The sequence below is a fragment of the Cervus elaphus genome, chromosome 20, assembly GCF_910594005.1.
Source record: "Cervus elaphus chromosome 20, mCerEla1.1, whole genome shotgun sequence".
Lineage (NCBI taxonomy): Eukaryota > Metazoa > Chordata > Mammalia > Artiodactyla > Cervidae > Cervus > Cervus elaphus.
This window is the reverse complement of record NC_057834.1, coordinates 124,392,553-124,418,672: the sequence shown is the minus strand read 5'-3', so window position 1 is coordinate 124,418,672 and position 26,120 is coordinate 124,392,553. Positions and strand designations below refer to the sequence as shown.

General features: G+C 45.5%; 1 protein-coding gene across 6 annotated transcripts in view; it reads right to left on the bottom strand.

Moving 5' to 3' along the window:
• The window catches only part of HIVEP3 (HIVEP zinc finger 3), a 533,699-nt gene that overhangs the window by 392,222 nt on the left and 115,357 nt on the right, over window positions 1-26,120 (bottom strand). For 4 of the 6 annotated variants that reach the window (XM_043877706.1, XM_043877708.1, XM_043877702.1 and 1 more), the window contains exon 2: window positions 22,485-22,597. The gene's annotated coding sequence lies outside the window, so the exon portion shown is untranslated. Of the gene's footprint in view, window positions 1-22,484; window positions 22,913-24,045; window positions 24,224-26,120 lie in introns of those variants that run through there. The other 2 variants (XM_043877705.1, XM_043877704.1) reach the window with 2 other exon arrangements.

Sequence of the window (26,120 nt, the reverse complement as noted above, 5' to 3'; positions counted from 1 at the left end):
ACAGACCCCTCCCATGAAGGCTCTCCTCTCCCCAGCTCTAAGCCATGGGAAGGATGCTCCAGGACTCTACCTCCTTCTCCTCCACATCTAGATTTCACTTCCATCTTCTCTTACTCTACCCCCCACACATCCCACATTTGGTCCAAGCCTTCATTCTACCCCCTTTCATTAGAACAATTCCCATACTATTTAGATCCGTAAGGTCCAATCTTAAAAGATGATGCTGTGAAAGTGCTGCACTCAATATGCCAGCAAATTCGGAAAACTCAGCAGTGGCCACAGGACTGGAAAAGGTCAGTTTTATTCCAGTCCCAAAGAAAGGCAATGTCAAAGAATGCTCAAACTACCACACAGTCGCACTCATCTCACATGCTAGTGAAGTAATGCTCAAATTCTCCAAGTCAGCCTTCAGCAATACGTGAACCAAGAACTTCCAGATGTTCAAGCTGGATTTAGAAAAGGCAGAGGAACCAGAGATCAAATTGCCAACATCCACTGGATCATGGAAAAAGCAAGAGAATTCCAGAAAAACAACTACTCTGCTTCACTGACTCTGCTAAAGCCTTTGACTGTGTGGATCACAACAAACTGGAAAATACCAGACCACCTTACCTGCCTCCTAAGAAATCTGTATGCAGGTCAAGAAGCAACAGTTAGGACTGGACATGTAACAATGGACTGGTTCCAAATTGGGAAAGGAGTACATCAAGGCTGTATATTGTCACCCTGCTTATTTAACATATATGCAGAGTACATCATGCAAAATGCCAGGATGGATGAAGCACAAGCTGAAATCAAGATTGCCTGGAGAAACAGTATTAATCAGATATGTAGATGACACCACCCTATGGCAGAAAGCAAAGAGGAACTAAAGAGCCTCTTGGTGAAAGTGAAAGAGGAGAGTGAAAAACCCAACATTCAAAAAAACTAAGATCATGGCATCCGGTCCCATCACTCCATGGCAAATAGATGGGGAAACAATGAAAACAGTGACAGGCTTTATTTTCTTGGGCTCCAAAATCACTGCAGATGGTGACTGCAGCCATGAAATTAAAAGACGCTTGCTCCTTGGAAGAAAAGCTATGACCAACCTAGACAGCATATTAAAAAGCAGAGATTTTACTTTGCCAACAAAGGTCTGCCTAGTCAAAGTTAAATAGTTATGGTTTTTCCAGTGTTATGTATGAATGTGACAGTTGGACCATAAAGAAAGCTGAGTGCCAAAGAATTGATGATTTTGAACTGTAGTGTTGGAGAAGACTCTTGAGAGTCCCTTGGACTGCAACGATATCAAATTAGTCAATCATAAAGGAAATCGGCCCTAAATATTCATTGGAAGGGCTGATGCTGAAGCTGAAGCTCCAATACTTTGGTTACTTGATGTGAAGAACTGATTCACTGGAAAAGACTCTGATGTTGGGAAAGACTGAAAACGGGAGGAGAAGGGGATGACAGAGGATGAGATGGTTGGATGGCATCACCAACTCAATGGACATGAGTTTGAGCAAGCTCTAGGAATTGGTGATGGACAGGGAAAACTGGCATGCTGCAGTCCATGGGGTCGCAAAGAGTATGACACAACTGAGTGACTGAACTGAACGAATTGAAGGTCCAGTAGTTATTCTGAATATTTCACATGGCCCAACCTTCACCTGTGATGAAGATGTTCACAGGAATCAATACTCAGGGTTGGACTGTTGGCAACCACTGCATGCTAGCACAGGCCAGCTCAGGCCAATCAGCAGTGCTGACTGGCAGAAAGGCATATCTCTGATTAAATTAAAATATACCCTTTTTTTTTAATGACTTGGAAGATTGCAATTGGTTTAGAAGTACAACTGGATGAGAATCTTTCATTCTGGGATACAGAAAAGGCTAGAATAACAACGTGGTTCTTGGTGGTTTACAAACTGGGTGAGGGGCTGCTACCCTTGCCCACTGACAAATGACAGTGTCCTGGGATGCTGAAGGGGCCAGCCAGCTGAGTGTGACTGCTGATCCCACCCCCTGGGGGCCTCATGAGCAGCCAGTGGCCTCAAGGCAAGGCTGTTCTGGCCAATGGTAAGGAGGGGGTGGAAGTCAAGGCTGAGGAAGTTCTGGGCATGGGAAATCAGACAGCGGGACGGTGTGGCTGCGACCATCCTCAAGGGACACTGCAAGTGACTGATAAACATGTACTGTGTCTTAGATTAGGATAATGAGGACATGGTGGGCAGGGAAATGGAAGTGCTGGGGCAAGAAAAAGGGTTAAAGATAGACTGGGTTTGGGTAAAATGAGAAAGACAAGAAAGGTAATATGGAACTTTTCTTGCTGTAGCAGATCCTTAGAAAACCACCCGCAATTCTGGAGTGATTTTTCCAGAAGTCAAGGACAGCAACAGGCAACATTCCGAAGGAAAGACTGTTCATTGGTCAAAATGTACCCTTAATTGTTAATATACAGCATACCACTAATCATAGCACTGCCCCAGTGAACATTGACTATATAGTTCATTATACACTGAATGTCAAAAGTTGCTTCCTGTACCTATTAATATATTTGAACATATTTGAAAATAAAGTGTGGCAAAAGAGGAGGCTTGTTCTGGAACCAGGCTTCCTGGATACAAATTCCAACTCTGCAACACTCCAGCTGTGTGACATTTGGCCAGTTCTTCAACCTCTCTGTGCAGCACTTTTGCCCTCTGTAAAATGGAGACAAGAACAATGCCCGTCTCAAAGTGAACTCTCAGTAAACATTAGCTGTTTTGGGGGGCTGTGCTGGGTCTTTGTTGCTGTGAGTGAGCTTTCTCTAATTGCAGTGAGCAGGAGCTACTCTCTAGTTGCTATGTTGACGCTTTCCTTGTTGTAATGCGTGGGCCCTAGGGCAAGCGGGCTTCAGGAGTTGTGGCACACAGGCCTAGTTATTCCTAGGCATGCGGGATCTTCCCGGACCAGGGATCAAACCCATGTCTCCTGCATTGGCAGGCAAATTCTTTATCATTTAGCCATCAGGGAAGTCCATAAATGTTAGCTTTTATTTTTAAAAAGCCTTAGGATTAAAATAGACGAGTGAAAGACGTGGGGTGTCAACCAGTTTATGACGATTCCTTTTCTTCTCAAGTTAGTGCTGAATTAGCTTGTTCTTCGTTGATCATGGTGAGCTTAGGTTACATCCAGAGACACAGCCTTTCCTGTCTGTCTGTCTGTGGAGGCAACCATATCAGTTGCTTGGCTCACTGTTCCTCTGATGTCTATTCCGCTAGACCTGAGTTCCCCTCCAGTCTCACTTTCAAGTCCTCTGAATACTCCTACAAAAGTCAGGCCTCTTAGTTACATTTTACTGTTCTGTCCAAGGTACCTCAAACAGTCTTCAAGAAGAGGTGACCCCACCATGACAGACGATCCTGACAGCACCCTTGTAGGGCTTGTTGGATAAAAACTATTTAATGACACCTGTTAAAGCATAAAAGGCAAACTTTTATTAGAGGGCCATCATGATAGATGTAGGGATCACTATCATGGGGTTTGCAGTAGGTGAGAGAGGTGGGGCTCAACTCTGAATACAATAGAGAAAAGGGGAAAGTTATAACCACAGAGCAAGGCATGGGTTAGTGGATGGAGAATTACTAAGAGGAAACATCAAGGGTTAGGGATGTTCTGACTAAGCCAACCCAACAGGTTCCTGCTGAAGACAGGCTGGGGTGTTATCACCGGGGGAAGGAGATGGAGGAAAAGGAGACTGATCAGATATTGAGGGTAATCAGGCATGCAGAATAGAGGATTCTGACTTAGCAGGGCTGGCTAAAACTGGACAATGCAGAAACAAACACAGAGGCTCGAAAGGCAAAAACTAATTGAAAAAGAAGGGCCTGCCTAAAGTTTGGTCACCAAGAGAATCTTTGTCAGGTCCTGCCTCCAGAACAGTGTGTTTGCGAATGAGGCCCACATTCTTAACAAGATATGAGTCTTTGAATGAGCCACTTTTGTGCTGGGAGAAGGAGGACACAGGGGCTGGGAAGGAGGAGGTGTGGAATAAAGGGGGAGGGCGTGGCCATGGGGGAAGGGGTGTGGCGCTGGGGGGAAAGACCAGCCTAAGTGCTTCCATCAGCAGGGACACAATTTTGCTCTTAACATGGTTCAACTCCTGTATAGGATAAAGCAGTCATTCAGCCTCCCAGCATCCTAAGGCCAGGACGGTTTCATCCTTTGGTTTCATGTTTATTTGTTTCCTTCTTGGTTCACAGGGGCATCAAAGTTTCCATTGTATGGATACCAAACTAATTCAGGCTCTTCTAATCCAACATAAGAAAGAAAAATGTGGTTTCCAGTGAGTTAATGTCGATGGACACAAGCCAAGGGGGCAGAGAAAAGGCCTCTCCTCCCCAGACGGTCTTTCTCTGCAGTGGAGTGGTGCAGGGGATGGGGTGGGGGGAGCGAGAGGAAGGAGTGATCTGGAGTCCCACCCCAGAAATGCTGACACCATGTCAGCAAAACGCATCGCCTTGCACCTGTCTCAGCTTAGTGCCTTTCCACAGCCCTAGAGCAAAGGCTCAGAACTGTCCACAGGATGTCTGACATTCTCCCCACATCCTAGACTGGGCTCAGAGGAGAACCCTCTGGGATTCAGGGATAAGTTGTGTCTTCAGGTCAGCCTGCCCACACAATCAAGCCCACATGCACATATGCACATGCGTACACACACACACACACACACATCTCTGCACGCTGAAGATGCACAAGAGAAGCAACAGAACCACTCTAAGAATTTACAAAGGCACTGGACCACCATCAGCAGGGGTGCACAGAGCTGTGTGTAAGTCTGACTCTGAAAGTAACTGTCTCCACAGGTAAGAAGAGACACAAATGAAGCTGCCTTCTAGCTGGAGCAAACAGAGGCTTTGTTTTCTCACTGGAGTGCTGTAAGAATTGACAGTTTGGGGAAAATAACATAAAATCTAAGAGCCCTGGTTCCCAGGCTGGAAGACAAACCAGATCTATTCATTCAACAAGCATTAAATACCCACTGCTTAATTAATACAGCAACCATGCTCTCTCTGCAGAGACGCAGGGCCGGGCAATCCCGTGGGGTGGCGTCCTCGCCACAGAGACCTCTCAAGAAAGGGACGGTGAGCACACAGCTCCTGTCATTGTGGATGTTTCCTTGTATCACTGGCGAGGGGATACTAATAAAAACTGGGCAAAATCAAACCTCTGCCATGATGTCTTCATTTGCATCAATGAGTTCCTTTTTTAACAGTGCTATGTTCAGGGAACACATCTGTTTACTGATTGTTCCTACAGAAAAGCCCTCTCTCCACCAGGAGACTGCTTCAACCAGAAATCTGCTTGCTTGTTTGATGGGGTTTGTGCATCTTTGGGCATTTTTAGTTCCCTCCTGTCTGTTTCACGACCCCACTGAGGAGGGGGTGTCTTCCCAGGAATATGGATGTTGAAACTCCTCCAGATGACCTCTGTGTGGAAGGAAAACATGTATGTCCCATGTCCCTTACACATCATTTACTCTACCCTGAGCTTGACGTACACAATAGAGTCTAAAATCTAATGAACACAGTGGTAAAGGCTTCACCCTCACTGAGTCATTTGGCTCTCCCAAGAGCTCTATGAAGTAAATTTTATTATTATCCCTATTTTACAGATGAGGAAACTGAGGCTCTAAGAATAGTCTTCCCCAGGTCCTGTAAAGCGGTAGGGCCAGAATTCTAATCCAGCCCAAGTTTCTCCAAATCTAGGGTCTTGTCCCTGCACCAGAAAGCTTCCAGGCCATAGTCATCTCCCCGGTCAACAGAACCTTGGCATCCTGGAATGGCTGGACCATATCAGGAGTGTTTCTGGGTTAGTTCTGAATTACAAAGCCTTTCCCTAGAGCAGATTTCTTGGAAGCGCAGGCCTTGCGAGACCCATGAGAAGAAAGAACAGAACAAGATCAGGAAGCCTACTTTGCATCCGGCGAAACACAGCCACCTGCTTCAGGACCAACTGCCCCTGCTCAGGGCTTCCTCAGAGGGGCCTTTGTCGACTTCGCCTTTTCTGTCTCGGTGTGCCTGCCTTTAAACACACGATCATGCCTGTCCTATAGGGCTGCCATGAAGAGTCAGTGTCTTATGAATCCTTCCACATCTGACAAGATGCCTGGCACATGCTGGTTGGTAAATGATACAATTATTGCTATTATTTCTTGGTGGAGTCCCGGACTTATTTCTAGATCCACCTGAGGGAAGAGGAGAGCAGCCCTCCTCAGTGGGGGAGAGCGTTTTGTCATCAGCACTTTTTAGAATTTCTGGTGCATGGTAAGAGTAAAAAGCAAACAGACTTTTAATGGGTTTTATTATTGCTTTTAAATTCTCTACAGACAATGTACCTCCTTCTTGCCTGAACCTGTGGGAGATTTCCTCCCATCCCCTCCCTCCCTCTCTAAGTTCCTTCCCCACCGGATGCATGCCACAGCCTAGATGGCTTCCAGTTTCCCCAGAGAGGGAATAGAGAGACAGTGGCCATATCCCCTACCCGCCATGGTGATCCTAGCACTTCAGGGATAAAGAGAGCAGATCCTTCATATACATGTGAGCCTGTCCACAGAGGGCCTCCCTGAAATGCTATCCAGGGAGAGGGAGACGCACATGCAAAGCTAAGCTCATCACTGAGAAAGAACATGCTGGTTAGGAAGGCTGGTGGTGGCAGGGTGGGGGAGGTGGGAAAGGAGGGACTGGGCTGGGGAAATAGTCAGTGGTCAATCTTCTAGGGCTATGTAGCTCATATTAAGAATTTTCCATCATCTTTCATTTAGCAAGAAACCACAGACAGGATCAGGGCCAGGACAAAGAACAGTCTGGAAGGATCGAGGTAGGGCTTGGGGGACCAGCTAGGAAGCTTTTGCCAAAGCCAAGCCTGGACAAAGGGGTGGAAGTCAGAATGGACAAGTGGATGGATCCAAACCCATGAAGAGGAATGGAGAGGACGTGGTGACAGGTGTGATAAGCAGTGAAGACGAGAGGAGGAAGTCTGGTTTCTGACTCAAGCGGCTGGAGGTGCACCTTCCTGATAGGGGGATGTCAAAGAGGAGAGACTCAAAGGCTGAGGGTGGGGCTGACAGGGTGGGGGAGTGGGTGTGAGCAGATATTGAGCATACGTGCTGTGCAAACAGAGATGTCAGGAAGACAGTTGTATAGATAGTCAGGTGTTCCAAAGAGTGGTCCAGACGGAATGTACGGAAACTGACCCCAGCGGGGAGTCCACAGGAAGAAGAGGTCCTGGGCTACTTCAGCTCTTAATGGCCAAGCAGAGGGGGTGTGAGCCATGGCAAAAGGGACCAGGCAGAGTGAGCCAGGAAAATGGGACAGAAACCAGGAGGGGATGGTGGCTCAGAAGTCAAGGGCAGAAAAGAAGATGCAGAGTTTTAATGAAACTTAATAAAATACTGCTCAGAAAGTAAGAAAGATGAAGTCTGAACTCCACCGGTCGTGATGGGCGTGCAGGTCAGAGGTCTTCTTATGAGGAGTGGGTGTGATTCACACAGAGGCTGAAGAGGGAGTGTGAGGGGAGACAGGCACTCAGACCTGAGGCAGCTGCCCCCAACATTACCCTTCTTCAGCACCGCTCAGCATCTCCCTCCCAGCCTTGATCTTAATGTGTGATTATCCTGCTTATTGATTTGTTTACTTGCTTGCTGTTTTCTTCCCTCCCAGAAGGGTAAGGTCTGTTAGGACAAGTACTGAGTTTTCTGCACAGTTGTTTCCCCCAATACCTAGCAGAATGCTCGGTGCAAAACAGGAACTCAAGAAATACTTCTTGAATATTGAAAGACTGAGATAGAAACAGACAGTAGTTGATAGTTTGGTAAATAAAAAGTGAGAAGGGGATCTGGAAAATGAGCGGGCTGCAAGCAGAGGCTACTGATGGCATGAGCCTTTGGTGAGGAGAAAAGAGATGGATGGGTGCCCCTGAGATGGCGGGGTACCAGGTGTAGGGAGACAGTGCCTTGCATTCACCCTACATGAGAGTTAAAACAGAGACTGAGAGGTATCTTTTGGGTCTAAATGACATCTAACCCATAGCTCTGGCCTGAGAACATGTTCCCCCAGAGTAGGACAAAGATTCCTGGGCAGGGGATTCATTAAAGAAATGCTCCCAAGAGACTCAGGAAAAGAGTGGGGGGAGAAGCCAAGCCACTCTGACCTCAGGTGAAGTCCCAGCCTCAGCCTGACCCCAGGAGACCCTGGAGTACAAACTTCGCCTCCTCCTGAATCTGCTGCCTCCTCCCCAAGCAGAGGCAGCTGAGTTTCTCATTTCCACACCAGTTAATGCTGGCTAACGAGATACCGAGATGTCAAGACGTCAGTTCTTTAAAGGGGCAGCAAAGGCCATAAAGCTGTGGGGTGGGAGCACAAAACTGGTCAAAGTGACCCCAGGGTGTCCAGGCAGAGCACCAACAATGTCTATTAAATCTGTCCCAATCACCCCAGAAGATCCACCCAACAACCAACTTCATTCCAGGAGGCTGGAGGGCACAGGGCTAGTTACCGGTTAGAATCACTTTTTTCTGGAAAACAATCCTACAAAGAAAGATATAAAGGCTGCTGTTGCTGCTCTTGTTAGTCCTAAGTCATATTCATATCTGACTCTTTGAAACCCCGCCAGACTCCTCGGTCTATGGGATTTCCCAGGCAAGAATACTGGAGTGGATTGCCATTTCCTTCTCCAGGGGATCTTCCTGACCCAAGAATTGAACCCACGTCTCCTGCATTGAAGGTGGATTCTTTACCACTGAGCCACCAAGAAGCCCTTATCAAGGCTGCGAGAGCACACACAAAAGTGCTCTTCTTTAAAAATGATAAGGGCATGAATTAGTCCGGCTACTAATACTGAATGTGATGTGTAATTCTCAAGAAAGTATGTAGACTGTTCAGAAATACTTAAAAGTCGAAAAGGAGGAAACTGGAGAACCTGTATTACAATCCTGGGACATATTTACTATTATCACAGAATGTGATATTGTGGCATCCTCAGAAATAAAATCAATTGAAATAAAATAAGATAAATCAACCAACTAATATTTACTGAACACCTGCTATACATCCAGCTATGTGCCAGAAAAGGTGATGTGGAAAAATGACTTCTCTGCTAGAAGCTCATCATCAGGCCAGGGAGCAGGTGATATTCCTGAAATGAAGACCAAGGCAAGATAGGATCCGTGGGAGGCAATGTAGTTTGATGGTTAAAAGTGGGGCCTCGGAGTCAGACTGCTTGGGATTACTTGAATTTCTGCCTCAGTTTTCCAATCTGCAGAATGGAGTAATAATAGTACTTCCTTCACAAGATTCTACTGAGAATAAAATGAAGTCATTTGTGTAAAGCCCTTAGAGCAAGGCCTTATGCATACAGTAAGCACTCAGTCCTTGGGAGTTTCACTGCTGCAGGCATTATCAGAGGTGAGGAATGGAAAAATTACCCGACTTGTCTTATATCTGGCTCTGTTCAAGAAGGACCCAGACATTTATGCCTGGCTAGGGGCCATACCAGACAAGAAATCAAGAAATGAATGAGGCTCAAGAGGAAGGAGATATATGTATACTTGTGGCTGATTCACATTGTTGCCCTGAAGAAACCAACACAATTGTAAAACAATTATCCTCCAATTAAAAGTAAATTTAAAAATAAATCCATTTCTTGGTGAGGAAGATGGGAGGGAGGTTCAAAAGGGAGGGGATATATGTATACTTGTGGATGATTCACGTTGAGGTTTGACAGAAAGCAACAAAATTCTGTAAAGCAATTATCCTTCAATTAAAAAATAAATTAGTTTAAAAAAAGAAACATCCATCCTTGTTTTCCTGGACACAAGCGAAAACTAAGCAAGGATCAAGAGTTGGGACATGGCATGCACCTCTCCTGGGCTGGCCTGGGGTGGAGGCCAGTGGCTTTCCATCCTGGGAGCCTATCAGACGTGAAACACATACATGCTCATACTCCAGAGAGCGTTGGGTCAGTAAGGTAGCACTGGGAAAGTCATCAGCATCTTTGTATCCTTATCAATGCTTTCCTGCCCAGCACCTGGGAGCCAGTGCTGACAGGTTCCTGATCAGCAACAGAATGGGTCATTCAGGCCCAAGCGATGCAATCACACATGTGTTCCCATCCTGCACCTCCACTCCAGCTGTGTGACCTTGGGCCAGTGACTTTGACCTCTGGAGGCTCGAGTCCCTAGTCCGTAAAATAGTTCCCAGACTTGGCTGCACTTTAAAATCACTGCAGGAGTGTTTAAAAGTCCAAATGCCCAGGACTTACCCCAGACCAATAAAGTCAGAATTCCCAAGATGGAAAACATCGCTGAAGGGCAAATGGTCATCATCTACCCATCGGAATGAATCAACTGAGATTAATCATGGAAATGTTTAATACCATGTTTTACACAGTGTCCGAGCAAAGGTGTTTAACACATCATACCACTCAGAGTTCTCTGCACAGATCCACAGAGGATCATACTCTGGGAGCTTCATTCTTTCCACAGGAAACTTCTGTTCAGATGCCTCACTTTGACAAGTATCAAGGATCAAACCCACATTTTGATATCTCTAGTTCTTTGATCATCCTGGCCCTGAATCATCTTATTCTTCAAGAGAAAAAAAAAAGTCAGACCCAGAAAGAGTTTCTCTGGATGTAAGGTTGTGAAGCTAAGTCCTCATTTCCAATTACGCACTCAATGGCCTCTTGTCCCTCATCCTAATAAGAGAGTCACCATCCAAAGGAAGCCTGAGTCCTTGGCTTACAGGGTGACAGGGCCCAGGGATGGGCATCCACAGCCCTGGCTGCCCTGGAGGCTGCCTGTACAGTTACATCCTTAATAGAGTTGTAGGAAAAACAGTTCTGGGCCTGTGGCTCCCCTGCCATATCATTCATCAACACAAGGACTTCAAACCTTGTAAATGACGATGTATGCAAACCTGGGTGTGAGGATTTCAGAGTGTAGCAGGGGCCTTTCCTTTCCAGGCCGTGTTTCCTACCTTACTGATGTGTCCAGAAAAGGAACTGAGACAAAGCAAACAAGTGGGATCCCTTGCAACTTGTAGTTAACACACTTACGTTTTTTCTGTAATAAACATTTGGGAGAAATGAACAGAGTTCCAATTCAAGGAGTAAAAAAGGGTAGCCAGCATCCTAGCTGGAAGAAGATCCGGTGGGTGACAAGGGAAAACAGTGCTGCCCAATGGTGGAGAGACAGTGTTTGTGGTTCAATGCAAGCTAGGATGCCAGGGTGCCAGGCAATAGAGCTTGATGGAGACTGTTCCAATCTGACCATAAGTTGAAAAAAAAAAGAGAGATCTGATCATGTGTGTCCCAGATTCTGAGATCCCTTTTTGTCAAGCCATTCAACAACACAGTATTTATTTTTTATTTTATTTTATTTGGCCGCATGGTTTGTGGGATCATAGTTTCCCAACCAGGAATCGAACCTCAACCCTCAGTAGTGAAAGCATGGAGTTCAAACCATTGTACCATTGGGGAATTTTGAACACTGTATTTACTATAGGCTAAGCATATCCATGTGAGAAGGCAATGGCAACCCACTCCAGTACTCTTGCCTGGAAAATCCCATGGGCGGAGGAGCCTGGTAGGCTGCAGTCCATGGGGTCACAAAGAGTCGGACACGACTGAGCGACTTCAGTTTCACTTTTCATTTTCATGCACTGGAGAAGGAAATGGCAACCCACTCCAGTGTTCTTGCCTGGAGAATCCCAGGGACGGCAGAACCTGGTGGGCTGCTGTCTATGGGGTTGCACAGAGTCGGACACGAGTGAAGGGACTTAGCAGCAGCAGCAGCAAGCATATCCATCTGTCCATCTATCAATCAACTGGTCAATATTTCACAGCCCCATTCAATAAGTACTCTGATTACCTTACTTTGAAGATGAGGAAACTGAGGCATGTAGAGGTTAAGTAATTTGTCCAAGATCATACAGCTAACATGTGGCAGAGTGAAATATAAACCCTGGAATATGAACCTGGCAGCCGGGCTCCAATGCCTGTGCTCTCAACCCCTATGCCACATTGTTTCTAGCCTAGTAAGGGTGTCAACAGACAAATAGAATAACATGTCTACAGGATATACTAACGATGAGCATAGGTGATGGTGTCCAAAATTCCATTATTTAGTGCTCACTCATAAGAAAGAAAACGGAAGGAGCCACCTGGTGACAGCCTGACAGTCACAAAGGCAGCTGAAATGAACCTTCCAATTGCTGGAGAGATAAAGAAGAAAAGAAACTTGATTCACCCAAGAGAAATGAAAATATATGTACACAAAAAGATCTTAAGTGATTGTTTGCAGCAGTTCTTTTTACAGTAGCCAAAAATTGGAAGCAACATGAGTTTCAATCGAGAGATGAATGGATCAACAATTTGCAGTATATCCATTCAACAGAACACTACTTGGCTACATAGAAGATGAATAGCTGATGCTCCCATCATGAATGAATCTCAAAGCCTTGGGCTGAGGGAACAAAATCAAAAGCAAAAAAAGGGGGGAGGGTTTTATTTTATGATTCCATATAGGGAACAAAACCAAGAGCAAAAAAAATGGCTTTATTTTATGACTCCATCTATATATGGAGTTCTGTGTGTGTTAATCACTCAGTCATGTCCAATTCGTTGTGACCCCATGGACTGTAGCCACCAGGCTCCTCTGTCCATGGAATTTTCCAGGCAAGAATACTGGAGTGGGTTGCCATTCCCATCTCCATTTATGGAGTCCTAGAAAAGGCAAATTCCAGTTTCAGGAAACAGGTCAGTGCTTGCCAATGGCAGACAGGAGGAGGGAAAAAATGAATGAAAGGGGTCCAAGAGAACTTTGGGGAGATGATGAAAATGTTCTATATCTTAATTGTGATGTAGCTACATGGATGTTAAGACATTTTTCAAAACTCATTGAATTGGACACATAAGAGAACAAGTTTTATTATATGTACATTATACTCAATTTTAAAAAGAGATCTGATGTGATACAGCCCCCTCTGAGGTGCTAGGAGTGAGAGCGTATATGTTCTGCTTCCTTCACTTCTTTCTTTTCTTTTCTTTCTTTCCCACTTTCCTTCCTGTCTTCCCTCCTTCCTCCCCCTCCCTTCCTTCCTTCTTCCCTCCCCTTCCCCTTGCCTCTCTCTTTCTCCCCACCCTTCCTTCCTTCCATCCTTCCTCCTCTCCTTCCTTCCTCTCTCTCCTGAAAGCCTACTCTCTAGAGCCCTTTCCAAGCTGAGCCTCAGGCTGCTGAGTTCTGAGCATCCCCAGGGCTGCCATTACAAATTAGAAGTGAGCAGACACCCAGGCAGACTGATTCGCAGCTGACCTCAGAGGGGCAGATGTTCAGCAAAACTGGCCAGTGACCCACAGAGAAGGCTGGCAAGCCCACGAGGCTCTCCTTGGGCTCCTCTGTGACTCTGGCCTCCCAGGTAGAAACTATGCATATATGAGATGAAAAAGAGGAAGCGCCTTTCCAAGATTCACTTGGCCTGGGGAGGGAGGGAGATCATTTGTCTCTGTCCAAGAAAAAATGTTCACTCACCCTTGAATTGTTCTCTCCAGAACATTCAGGGTTGGGGGCAGGGCTGAGGGGATGCAGCAAGGCAGAGGGTCATACTGCTCTGAAGTGGCAACAAGATGAGCTCTTAGCATCCAAAACCCTGAAAAGGATGGAGGCAGAGGAGGAAAGCTGCCCGCACCCCGTTCTCACCTGGCTCCCTAAGTAAGACAGGACCACATCAGGGTGACCCTTCCCCAGGCTGGACGAGAAAGGACCCAAGACATCGACAGCGCAGGCAGGCAGCGGGCATGGGAACAGAACACGAGCCTGGCACGGGTCCCTCCCCGGGGCCCGCAGGAGGCTCGAGGCAGCCGGAACGCCCATCTGCTGTGCCCCGAGACTAGCAACCTCCCAGGAAGGGAAGGGGACAGTGATGACCTGAAAGCCCTTTGCTCAGAAGTCACTCCAGGAAGTGAGAAGCAGGGCCCACCTGCCTAGGGTGAATCACATTGCAATCATCCGTCAGGACTCTCTTGGACGAACCCCTCACAGCAATAGAGAGCTATGAAAGCCAAAAGGCCTGAAAGTTGAGTTCAGCGAAGCACAACCAGCCACACGGGCAGTGGGAGGGGCAGGGGATGCCAGCTGCCATCTGAGCCTTTTGCTGGAAATGGAGCGAGCCAGTCTTAGAGAATAAGATGACAGCATTTTTATTTTTCCCCAAAGAGTGTTGGTCTCCAGGTGGTGAAACCTATCATTCAATAACAAGCTAAGAATAAAGAAATAAGGGTGGCATGAAGGTAGAACTCCAGCCCAGCACATGGGGAAAACACACACACACAAACAGGCATCCAGAGGAGAAGAGGTGAGAGACTCTAGGCACCTAGTTCTTAGTAAATGAAAGAAGGAAGAGACAGTCTCTAACCCTAATTCACTCTGTTCTAGGTTTGGAACAGAACTGGATCTCGGGGAACTGTTCTATCAAAACAGGATTGCCAAGCAACCAAAAACTGGAAAGCAACCAAAAACCCACCAGCTCCCCCAGGTGACCAAGAAAGAAGAACGAAGTCCCTAGTGGCTGATGTGCTTCTGCATTTACAGGACTAATCTGTCATCTCTTCAATATCACTCATTTCTACTTTGCCAGGCTCTTACTGGCAGGTTTAGAATATTCACACTCAGTCCACTAGCACCAACTCATCTTCTACCTTAGAAAAAAAATAATAAAACCTGGAAGAAACCTGTCTAAGTTACACTGCTAAGCACACACCATCCTATCTATGGAATGAATCATGGAATAAACTGAATAAATCATTGCAATAAAGTATTAGTCGCTTAGTCATGTCTGACTCTGTGAACCCATGGACTGTAGCCCACCAGAATCCTCTGTCCATGGGATTCTCCAGGCAAGAATACTGGAATGGGTTACCATTCTCTTCTTCAGGGGGTCTACATGTGTAAATATATACATCCTGTAAAAAGAGTCAGCATTGTCTTTCATAATTAACAAGAGTTAAGGTTTACTGTGGTATCTGAGAAAACTCTGTAGACTTTCATTTTCAGTGCTATGGTGGGTCCAGTATATAGGCAGCTTTACTGAAAACAACTAAGAAAACTAGATACTAGAAAAAAACATATTTTAAAATGACTCACAAGCTGAGAAACTGATAACTTTTTTATCAAGGTGAGATTCACATAACATGATGGAAATTAATTTTCAATTATTCTGGAAGCTTTGAAGATGTCCATAATTGAGACTAGTAATTCTACTCCTGTGTATATTCCCTAAGTCAACTTATATATATGCTCTCCGGGGGAAGTTCACAGCAGTACCATTTACAGCAGCAAAAAACTGGAAATAATAATAATTTGTGTTCACTGATAACAGAATAGAAACATAAACCATACTATATTCATTCCATGGAATTATAGTTCAGCAAAATGAACAAACGAGTTACACCCAACTTTTAGACTCTGTGGGAGAAGGCGAGGGTGGGATGTTCAGAGAGGACATCATTGAAATAAGTATACTATCAAGGGTGAAACATATCACCAGCCCAGGTTGGATGCATGAGACGGGTGCTCAGGGCTGGTGCACTGGGAAGACCCAGAGGGATGGGATGGAGAGGGAGGCGGGAGGGGGGATCGGGATGGGGAACACATGTAAATCCATGGTTGATTCATTCAATGTATGGCAAAAACCACTACAATATTGTAAAGTAATTAGCCTCCAACGAATAAAAATAAATGGAAAAACAAACAAACAAACAAAAAAAAAACAATATGGACAAATCTAGGAGTGAAATATTTAACAGCTAGTTGGCACAGGGATTGATAGTCAGGAGGGACTCCAAACATAGTATTAGAGATGACCAACACCCACTGCTGTGCCATATGTAATCCCTTTAGGAAGGTGAAGGGTCTTGAAGTCTCATGGGAGTCCTCAGGTAAGCAGCAATTCACCACCAACTAACATGGAAATATTTCAGTATTTCTGTTATTTGCCACCCAGTGCAGCCTCTGGTATGCATGGGCTAACCAGAAACACAAGTATATAAGCAGTATGATTCCACTGATGTAATGTTTAAAAACAAATACGACTAAATATCTGGTCTAGAGATGCAAATATAAAGGGTGAGACAATAAAGAAAAGCATGGGGAAAGGATACAAACATGTCCAGAAAATGACTATCCCTAAAAAGGGAGAAGTAGGATGGGATGGAGAAAGGTACCACTCTTCCAATGTAAAAGTAACTGTCTTTTTTTTCTTAAATTGACTGGCAAGGACATGAGTGTTGGTCCTAATATAATATAAAGAATGATTATTCTTTATACCTTTATATATAGTATACAAGTGTTCTTTTGTATTCAGTGGTTATTTCATTAAAATCATTTAAAAGGAATTCATTAGGAAAAATTTAATAAGAAACTCTCATATCATATCTCTATGGTTCCTGCCATAACTCTTCTAGGGGCTTGGCAAAAACGATCTCCTCAATTGTAATTGTAATTGGTGGAACTCTTAAACCCACTGAAAATTCTATGAGCTTCTCCCCAAATCACTCCACAAACATTCTTGTAAGAATCCCTTCAATGAGAAGCAGCAAAGTCCAACCTCCAGAGTACATCCTGCTCTGGCTCTTTTACTTAATATAATCATAAGCATAGTGAGTTTTGTTTTTCTTTTTTTTTAATCTCCTGGAATCTTCTCAAATTTTGAAATCTTTCAAATGAGGGCATGGTGCAAATGACTACATTCTGTCTCTCTTGCTTAGATTTCAAATGGTGATGCTCTCATTTTGTCTTTCACCACACGCTTCAGCTGTGTGATGCCCCAGTTCTCCTCCTGAAATACACTGACAATCAGGGGAAGTTTCTAAGAGTGTATTAAATCTATATCGAGGGCCAAAGAGTATGTTTGGGAGGTTGCAGACATGTGTGATTTTTTAGCAGCTTCAACAGCTGCTTGGCATCTGTAGACTCACCATTCGCTATTTTCAGTTATTTGTGAACCACTCCTAAGAGTCACACCACATGGCAACTCTCTTTTTTCTAAAGCACAAATGTGAACTGTGTAGCAAAACTACATAGCACAAGAGTCAGAGAGAGAGTCTTGTCAAAGCTCCCCTTCCCAACACACCACCAGGGAAACAGAAACTCTCTGGATGTGAAATTACTTCCTTGAGTGCAAGCTGAAAAGGCAAATCATTGGAGGGCTGTGAATAATTATGGGAACCTCTCCTCTCTGGACAGAAACCTGATTCAGAAGGAAGTCAAGAGCCTATGCAAATGTTTCTGCATTTGCAAATTTGGGAATTTGAAAAGGGTCTGAGCTGCATCCATCAAGAATGTCAAGAGTCCACTGCATAGAATCTTGATTGAGGAGGTTTTCAGAATTCTTCTTCTAATAAAATTGTTGGTCCGTTTTAATCAGGGCTCCTCTGATTTAAAGACAGCTTCAGCATCTAACACTGAGCCTGTAAGTCCTGAACAGACCAAGTTTGGTAACAGAGGCTCAGTAGAGCATCCCATGTATTAATAACACTGTTTTTCTTTTTTTCCATCTCTACCATTTGTTTACCAGTTTTTCTTTGGATCCCAGTCATGTATAGTACTCTTTTTTTTTTTTTAATGTTGGCCGTGACCTCCAATTCAAGGACCCATGGACATCCAGAGAGCTCCAAGATTCTTGAGATTGGCTTCTGTAGGCTTTTCCCTAGCTTCGCTACTTGAATCTAAGATGTAGTCTCAGTTCACCTCTACTGAACATCTAGATGTAAAGCTCCACCCTTCTTTTTTTTCAGATGGTGGCCAGCCACACCTGGTATTTTGTAAAAGTAAAAAATAGAGGAATCACATCACTCATGCATGCATGTTTTTCATGGACAGACCAGATCAATAGCCCAAGCCCAATTCCCAAATGTTATCCTCCCAAAGGGGCAGCCCCTTGGAGACAGTGATTCAGTTACCCCACCACCAGCAACCACAATCATCTCCTACCTCCTCTGCCTTTCAAGCCCCTTGGAATTTCAGAGAATAGTCTTTTATCCATCTTTCTACATCAGTATCCTTTTGCTTATATACATAGAAACTTTGGATAGTTCTGAACATTTCTGATCATATTCAAAGGCCTGCTACTGACAGTTTCTTTTAACAAGTTCAAAACTTTTTTCAAACAATTTACCAAAATGATGAATTTCTGTGTATCTAGAAACTGAGCGAGACTCTTCTGGTCCTTTTAATTAGGGTCTTCACATTTTCAACATATGCATTAAACTTTAAAAACAGTACTCGTGTCAGCATTCATTTTCTTCTACTTTTGTTTTTCCTGTTGCCTTTGTCTTGGAACACGTTGTAACTAAGCAAATTGGCAGAGGGTTGGACAAAGCTCAGCACTGCTTGTGTAACTCACACATCCTTCCAGTTTTGAGCACCATGTCTGCATTGAGCCAACACCACAGTTTAACATGACGGTGTTGTCATGCCACCTTAAACTTTTTTAACAGCACACTGGTGGGGGGAGTCCACACTCCCTACACTGACCTAAGAAACACACACCTCGCCTACGTCATCTTTTCCATTATCCAGTCTCTTCCAATTATTTAGCATTAAAGTTGCCAAGTTAGAAGGTTCTAAGTGTGTCTCTGATCACAACAAGACAGGCTGAGGCTCCCATGCCTTCTTCTTAGAATTTTCTACAACTTCATATGTGAGAACATAAGCACTACTAATTCTAGCATAATAGTTCCCTGCCAAATTTCAGCAAAATATCATACAGTTCTCAATTAATTTCAGTGGGGGGGGGGGTGCTTATAGTTATAACATAATTTTGATCAGTAAGTCTTTGGCTGTCCAGAAAACTCAGGTATTCTGTTGTCCTGCATAAATGAAGTTTTTTCTTTTAGCATCATGTTGAAAAAAGTCATTTGGGGTATACTTCAAATTCTTATGCTTTTTGAAACTGGGCACACAAAAAGTCATTTAAATTCCTCTTGGTGCATAAAAGTCACTGTAAGCATCAGTTTTTAAGCTACAAAACAGAGTTCTGAAGACCCATCAAAATGCATAAAATTTCACTGAATTGCTCCCATTAAATACTTATATTAAATTCTATGCTTTGAATTCCCGTGCCTTTTAAATTTTATTTTAAACTTGTTTAGTATTTCTGTCTTACATTACTAACACTTCTTAGTGATATTTTACAAAAGAGCTATATAGGAAACCTTATATACTACTTTATCAATCTTGTCCAATTTGCTGGGTGTATTTGCAAACTAATCACAGAGCCTCTTAGAACTTTGTGTAAATGAATCCTGCAAGAGGGTATGAAATTTTCTGCAATGAAATTTTCCAATGGCTATAACACCTGACCTGAGCTCATGACTTACAATATCTCTCTTGCTTTATCACTTAGGTCCCAACTGGATAAGTGACACTCTGTCAATGTGCATTCCAGATGGTCATGGTATCATCCTAACACCCAGCAACTATAGGAGACATGTTTCTTTTTAGCCCAACTCATTTTCTTCTCAAGATATTTCAGTGCACTTGGTAAAGCTATGATGGTGACATCCACTTTACAGAATGAAGAATGACTTTGGTCAAGGGCTTTGTCTAAGTCTGGTCTGAAAGACCAGTGCTGTCTATTCATATAACCAGTATTTCCTGCCCTGCTTGCCCAGTGTATCTGCTGATTTATAAATATGCTTTGATTTCATCAGAAAGAGAATGAAGAACAACATGTCTGAGCTTCCTTGATGGGCAGCTTGGAGAGCAGAAAAGGACCTGAAAGGCATCAGGGAACTCACAGAGCAAGTTAGAGACAAGTTAAAAGCTATCCAGTTGTCACACAGCTTTCTTAACATTATCTTCCATCAAGTCGGGGCCTGGAATCTGCCAGGATTTCTGCTTGCCGGTATTTTTCACACATTGAGTGCCTCAATGGTTCACTTGGCAAGAACCCAAAGGCAGCACATGCTTCTCCACTCTAAGGAGGGTGGCTGCCACTGAGACAGTGGGTGGAGACAGTTCAATAACAGCGCCCGTGGGGCACATCATCCACTGCCAAATGCACACCCTTTGTCATGGGCCCTTAGAGCAGATACAGCAGGGTGTTGAGGACAGTAAAACCATCTGAGGCTGAAGAGGCCAGTCCGTGTGTGCGTGTGTGTGTGCACACGCTCAGTCATGTCCGACCCTTTGCGACCCCATGGGCTGTAGCCTGCCAGGCTCCTCTGTACATAGAATTTCCCAGGCAAGAATACTGGAGTGGGTTGCCATTTCCTTCCTCCTCCAAAGGCATCTTCCCAACTCAAGGATCAAACCCGAGTCTCCTGCATTGGCAGGTGGATTCTTTACCAACTGTGCCACCTGGGAAGCCCCTGAAGGGACCAGACTTACCGTGAAATTAATGTCTGCCCAGGAGCCCGAGGCTGAGGCACTAAGGGGTGTGATAAAAACTTGCAACAGTTCTGTGTCCTGTGAGTGCTTTAGCTAAACAGATGGAAGGAGAGAGCGCTAAGTGTCATACCCACCTTCCCCCCTTTGCCTGCAGATATCTCTGTGGGACAGGTGTTCTCCTACCTTGCAAAACGTAGTAATAATCCCACAGTATTTAATGCAAGAATGTACAGGGCCTCCAGTGTCTGCAAGTTATCAGAACTTTAAAGAGCATATGTCAAGCAGCTCAGCCAGCATCTGGGTTCTGCTATTCCGCCACACACTGTGGCCCAACCCCAGAGCAAAACTGAAACTCTAAGAGTGGCAGAAACTCTTTCCCTTAGCAGGAAGCATGAGGAACAGCTGGGACCTAAAACAAATGAACCTGGTGGTCACCCTGGATTCGGGATTCCGGTTGTGCATAAAGCTAGTCACCCAGGGTTCTTGCAGGGATGACGGTCAACCTTCTCCCTGGTTCAAGCAGGGGTGAAATGACCACATGAAAGTCCAGACAAGCAATGACTGGCCAAAAGGGATGTGGGAGGATCTTTAGATCAACACCAACCCAAAGCCAATTCCAAGCTCATCCCAATGGACACGTGATTTTTGCCTCCCACCCCACTCCCGTTCCTCACATAAATTGCTCAAATAGTTCTCTCTCTTTCCCACACTCTCCCTGCCCCCTAATACACACAGTTACATAAAAGCATCTTAAACATAGGACCCAGCTTCTTCAGTCTGGGGGAGGACCAGGAGATGGTGGGAGCTGCTGGGGTGCACGGTCTGATCATTAGTTGAAATTACATAATCATGCAAACAAGGGCTAGAGAACTGCTCGGATGGAGATCAGTTCAGCGCACACCTCAGGCGCCCCTCTTCCCCTTCCCCAACAGCCCGAAAGCAAGCAAGTTTTAACATAACCACAACCGAAGCACCAGACACGGCTAGGGGGTGGCGAGCAGCCGACTGCTGAGGTTGCAATTCCAATGGTGGCCCGAAACTTGAGGTGCATAGCAGAAAGAGGGCCCAGGGGCCGCTCACCCAGCAACCAGACCCCGAAGACCCTCCTGCCTGCATCCTCGACCCCCAAAGAAGTCATCCAGACCTGCGAACCTGCAACATGAACCAAAGAAGTTGCGATCAACCAAACCTAAGCCTGGCCCCCAGCGCCTTGCCACGACTTCCTTCCAAGTCCCGGCGAGTTCAGATTGTCTGACACACTCAGGAAAAGAGTCCTCCAGCAGCTCCTACCGTCTCAGCGGGAGCCACTCAGCACCCGCGGTGTTTCTAATTTTGAAGGATGGTAAAATGTGGGACACTATTGGGAGAGGGGGTACTTGCTTTGCTAGCGGTAAGGCAAGACTCCCCAACAGAGGAAGAGTTTGGGTTTGCTTTGCTTTTCTCGGGGTGGGCGCGAGGTTGTGATTTTGCTTTTGGAACATTTGCAGAGGGGCGCTAGGATTTCAGGGACCTGGAGAAGATCTCCCATCTGCCTGGGCACCTAGCATCCTCCGATCGGATTTCATTTTCGGCAACAGAGGGCTCGCGGGGGTCGGTGGGGGGGGGGTGGGGGGGGCGGTGCTGAACAATCCTGGAGCCGCAGCCAGGGCAGCTGAAGAAACTGCAGGTTCTGCGGCGGACTAGGCATCCGCCTGACCGCTGAGGTTCAGAGCAGAGTCAGCCACCAGTGCGCGGGTGCAGCGGGGCCGCCAGGAGCTGGGAGCGCGCGGCGCGCACAGGGTTACTGCCGCCGCTGCCGCCGCCGTGATTGACGCGCGGGGGTCACTTGAGGCTCCAGCCGCTCCCCCGGCACCCGGCCGGGCAGCCCGCTCAGCCCACCGAGGGCAACGCACGCCCCGCGGCCGCCCACCCGGTCGTTCCCCGCGCCTCTGCCCGCGGACACCTCGCCCAAGAAGGACCACGACAACATGGAATCGCAGCTCGCTATTTCACTTGCCCATGGCGGCCGCCGGCAAAAAACAATAAATAAAATGCGAGGCAACCATCAGCCGAATAGAAATCCAGAGTCCCCTACCTTCGGGCCTTGGGATGGCACGCTGGTCCTGTGTTCTCTGACCCACGGATCCAGCCCCTTCTTCATGAATTATTCCGGTCAGTCAGGATTTTGTGCATTTTTTTCCTGAACACCTGTTTCAAGTAAGGGGTAAAGACCTTATTGAAAGAACTGTCCTTAAAAAATAAGCTGTGCACACATATGTCCATCCAGGCATGCATGCGTGTTTGTATACACACATATGCACACGAAATATACATGTACATTGAAGCACCAAACTAGGCAGTTGGATAATGGGAGAGTCGGCTGGTTGTGAGCATGCTCGCGCCGGGAACAGATCCACCCTCTGTTATTCCTCTGAATAAATATAAATCACGATCAGAAACCCAAACAGCAGCATCCCTCTTGAATTCCTGCTGCTGAAAAACACGGAATAAACGCAGCCCGGAGACACGGCATCTAATCAGCAGCTGTTTTCTGAATCCAGAGCCAACCCCTGCCTACCCTGTCTTTTCCACTATGAGTTCAGACCTTTTTTGAAAGGGGTTTTAACCTTTTAAAGATACAGTACACCAATTATCACTTCTGAATAGCTGTCACTCCAAGAGCAGGAAGCCAGTCCCATGCCTAAAGCCACAGGGCAGGCTTGCACGCAGAGATAATGATCTCATTCATCGGTGCCTTTTTACAAACATACAAACATATATATATATATATATATATATATATATATATATATATATATATATATACACACACACACACACACACAGAGAACTAGCAAAGGCAAGCCATAAAACTAGGCACATATTTATTGCAGTGACGAGTTCCTCAGTGACTAATCAGCATGTTATGTAAACACTACCATCCTTCACTTCGGAACACACATGTTCATGGGGTCAGACAATGCCAGGGACACTTGTCAGCATGAGTGTCGCCCCTCAGAAGCCCCTACCTGCTGATAAAGGACTAGGAAGTCTGGCAGGGCAGCTGAAGGAAGTGGGGGGCCCTGCCAGCTCAAAATTAACCACAGGGCATTGCCATGTCCTCAAATTAAAGAATCCTCTAGCACTACTTATAATCTAGAACCAGATCTTGTTCCAACACACTTTTTTTTTTCCAACCAGAATCTGGAATCAAAACTACCACCTGAACCTTCACCATCTCTAACATCCAGACTTAGGTCCTTCTTCTTCAAGATTTTGTTAACAGGGTTTTGTTTGGTTGTTGAGTTTTGTTTCTTCTCCCCCCCCCCACCCCCCACCAGGGCTAGATTAAGAATTAAGGTAGAAAAATGGGGGCTGGGGATTGAGGATAAACAACCCCCACCCTGCCCTAATTTTTTCTTTTTTTTTAATTAAATACTTTAGCCACCCAGCTGGTGTTTATTAGTCCAGTTTTGTTTTGGCTTTTAAAGAAGCAGCACTGAGAAGAAACCAAAACTCCCCACCTCATGTATGTTTGGAAGGAAGGAAAATGCCTTTTACAGTTTCTTTTTTACCCCAAGAACCCCAGGGCTTCAGAATAGCACTGGCTGTTGGTCCCCTGGTTCCCGCCCAGCAGCAAAACACTAGTAGCTTACCTGAAAAGCCACCCCGATGTCCCCACAGCCACTCCTGGGCAGTCCCTCTAGCCCTGGTCTCAGAGCCCACCCTCCCTGGGCAAACCACTAAAACCAATGCACTGTCACCCTCTCACCTCGTCACAGCCACTGCCTGCACTGCCCTCTCCCAGACACACACACACACACACTCCCTTCTCTCCCAGCTTCCAGGGCTCTTTAGCAGAAAATTATCATATTTCATGTGTCATCACCCAAGCTCGCTGGGCCTCTCACTGATTGGCTGGGCACCGGCAGCCGGAAATGTCAACAGCCACACAGCTTGGAACTGACTCTCCCGCGGCCACCCCAGACCTGAGCCCAGGAGGCTCTGTGACAAGGCGAAGACCTGCCTGCCACCGGGAGCTTGTCACTCTCCTCCCTGGTCTGCCTCAGGCCCTCTCCTCCCTGCTGGTCTCCCCACCCCGCCCTGGGGGAGGGGACCGCCAGGGGATGTGGATCCAGTCTCCAGCCAGGCTAGCAGCTGAACTGCCTCCAACTGCAGGGAGGAAGGGAACCACTGAAATTCCTGTTCTTCCCAGCAGGAAGATGTCTCCATTCGGTTTTAAAGATTTGGAGAAAGTGTTCCTGATAGAAAACTCTCTCTCCTCACACTGAAAAATAAAAATTATCAGTAAGGCTCGGGGAAAACAAAATTGTTTATCCTCGGCAGTTTATCTGTTGCTGCTCTTCATCCCCCATCTAATATCACATGCACTAAGGTATCATAACCATAATATCCCAGGGGAAACCGGAAGACAAATTAGTCCATCCTCTTCCCTTAAATAGAACAGCTCTTAACCCTCCAAGAAAACTCACCAGAAAAAGAGGCTTCCTGACTTGGCTACCCAATGCTTTGTGATGCCACCCAAGTGTTTCAGAGTTAACTGGTCTTTGTAGTGACCAACCTGAATCATTTTGACTGTAATTGAAGCATAGTCTCTCTGGCTGTATCTTTAGCAGGTTCAGTGTGACTCACCATTTCAGTCTCACCTCACTCTGTTCTCCTAGCTAAAATTAAACCCCATCTCTCTGGACTGTGGTGTAAAAGTTGTTTCTCAAACCTTTAATTATGCTGCTTTATTCTTTAGACTTCAGAGACAAGCCTCCCAGAGCTGATGTAGTTCAAAGGTTATTCCACTAAGCCATGCATGTGATGCTTCACTCCTGTCGGCTGTTTCTACTCTGGAGTTTTGCGTTTGGGGGAGAGAAAATTGGGCTTAGATATTTACTCCTTCCTTCTCCTCCAAAAAAAAACCCAAAACCAAAACAAAACCCCATATGTACATGACTGAAACAATAGTGGCAGACCCAGAGAAAGACGCCATCAACAAAGCCAAAATTTTGAAGAATGTGGGGAAGATATGAGGTCGATGAGAGATCTGTTAGGAAAGGCTGATTAGTGCTGATAAGTCCACGCATGATTCTCCCTAGGCCCCTTAAGAAGAACGTGCACAGACTGCCAGAAAAGGGTCCTGGAAAACCCCAAGCTCAGAGGATCAAAGGTCACATGAGGGTCACAGACATCAGCTCAGAGGCAAATGAAAGGACATTAGGAACTAGGAAGATTCTCTCCACACAGAACAGCAATTATTCCCTAACATCTTTGGAAAGTGGGAAGTTTGTCCCTAATATAGGAAAAAAAAGTCTGAATAGAGACAGCACCCCATTTTATTTAGGTATCCCACACATACACACGCACACACACACACACACACACACACACACAAAGATGAAGAAGACAGAAAAAAACAGAAGAAGAAAAATATTTACAGTCAAATAAGACACAAGTCATAACAGAGACATCCAGAACAGCCTATATTAGTCTAATAGAAGTACTGGAAGGAGATGACATCATTAAGAAAGGGGAACAGCAACAATCAAGGGAGAAATAGAAGACCATTTCCTCGAGCTGATGAGACTGGAGGCCTTAGATCATATGGGTCTATCGAGTGCTGAGTAGCAGGAATACTGAAAGAATACACAATTCTAGATGCAGTCTCTGACTCCAAGAACAAAAAGAAACAACTACAGGCTTCCTGATAGAGGAGAAAAAT